This window comes from Marmota monax, unplaced genomic scaffold, assembly GCF_021218885.2.
Source record: "Marmota monax isolate L192 unplaced genomic scaffold, Marmota_monax_Labrador192_F-V1.1 WCK01_AAM20220418_F8-fsc00004, whole genome shotgun sequence".
Lineage (NCBI taxonomy): Eukaryota > Metazoa > Chordata > Mammalia > Rodentia > Sciuridae > Marmota > Marmota monax.
This window is the reverse complement of record NW_026692881.1, coordinates 9287550-9289398: the sequence shown is the minus strand read 5'-3', so window position 1 is coordinate 9289398 and position 1849 is coordinate 9287550. Positions and strand designations below refer to the sequence as shown.

Genomic DNA, 1849 nt, shown 5'->3' with positions numbered 1-1849 from the left:
AGCACCACATATAAATAAATAAAAAATAAAGTTACATCAACAATTTAAAAATATTTTAAAAAGAAAATTTAAACACAGACAATTGTGGTTCTGAATCTGTGATACTTCCAGGGTCTCTTGATCAACTGGGGCCACAACAGGCAGGAGAATAAACACAGAGGCCAGTCCAGTTTGTCTGACTCAAGACCATCACCCAGAACAAGGGATGATCTGATTCAGTCTTGGTCTGGACTATATCTCTTCATACTATATCTCTACCACATGCAGCTTGGGCTTATTGTTGGGGCCTATGGGAAACTTCTCAATCTTTTTCATCACGAGGAATCTATTAATGGTTTTTCCAAGCACTACAAATGCTTCCCACCAAGCCAATCACACTTATAGCATATGATGAAGAACTGGTAGTTATTTGCACTGGGACCACTGCTTACCATAGAAAGAGGCCTGGAGCCAAGTGTCTAAGTTTAAATTTTTCATCAGCAAATGGCCCCCAAGTAAATACTGGCAACTCAAGTTCTACCTCCATTAACAATATCTCTACCCTAAATCATGAAATCCTTTATGACCACGAGGAAGGTGTTCCCCCTTTGTTTCCTATGGGCCCCCCATCTTTTCTGAATTCTCCAGTAAGAACTGCCTAAAGTTCTTGGTGGTCTTAGGCACAATGTCTGCAAACAGCTCCATCTTCATGTGACCAACTTCCTGGTTGAAAAAGCTGACATCAAAGAACACCATGGTGTTGACAGAGCTTGAATTTGCCACCACCATGTCCGTGACCCCAAAGCAGAAGGATATTCATGATATTAAATTGCCAGGATACAGGCCCTGCCTTGTGGTGTTGCCAGTCCTCACAAGGTCCTAAGTGGAACCCACATACTTCTGCTCTGTCTCCAGCTTCTGCTTCAGGCCAGAGGATACAAGAGCAAGTGAAACTGCTAACACTTTCAGCTAAGGGGTGCTGGGGGTAGGGCAGTGGGCTAGCATGCATGTCACACTGGGATCAACCCCACCAGCACTGCAAGAAAACAAAACAAATCGAGCAGAACCCCAACATATACAAAACATAACCTTTCAGCTAAGAGATTGATTTTTCTAATCACTAGTTAATGTCTTCCTTTTGGGGCCTCAGAGAGCCTGTTCACAACTATTTAAAATGCAAATTATTTGAATTTTCTCATGTAACTAGCTCAATATAAAATTCTCCACACACTAAAATAAATTTTCATTAACTGACCTGTCTAGTAGAGTCATTGGCTTTAAGTGATAATGATTTAATTTCTCTTAACTAATTGGTATCTTCTAAATTAATCCTATTTTTGCTTTCTCAAAAAGCAATGTAAATTATAATAAGGACCATTTATTAGTTTTATTGATACAAATAAAAATTAAAAGTTAATATTTAGTGAGTAATTAAGTGTGCCAGGCAATAAGCTAAGCATTATATATATTTTGTGTTATTTAATTCTTTTTTTTTTTTTTATACCCTGGATTGAACCCAGGGGTGCTTTTTCCACTGAGTCACATCCCCAGCCCTTTTTATTTTTTGAGACAGGGTCTCACTAAGTTGCTTAGGGCCTTGCTAAATTGCTGAGGCTGACTTCGAACTTGTGATCTTTTTACCTCAGCTTCCCAAGTTGCTGGGATTCCAGGCGTGAGGCACACGTCTAGCTATCAACTGAAGTTTTTATAAGCAGCATATAATATTTGTGAAAAGAGGAGAGAAGCAGGCAGGGCAGGAAAAAAAAACTTTTCATTTTTTCCTGTTTTGTTTGAAAATTTAAAATCATAATACATAATACTGTCATAATTTATTTTTATAAATAATAGACAATAAATTTATATTGTATAT

At 37.9% G+C, this 1849-nt stretch overlaps 1 pseudogene; it reads right to left on the bottom strand.

Moving 5' to 3' along the window:
• Positions 1 to 246: 246 nt before the first annotated feature.
• Positions 247 to 768, bottom strand: LOC124096338 (peptidyl-prolyl cis-trans isomerase H-like; annotated as a pseudogene).
• Between the last annotated feature and the right edge of the window lie 1081 nt (positions 769 to 1849).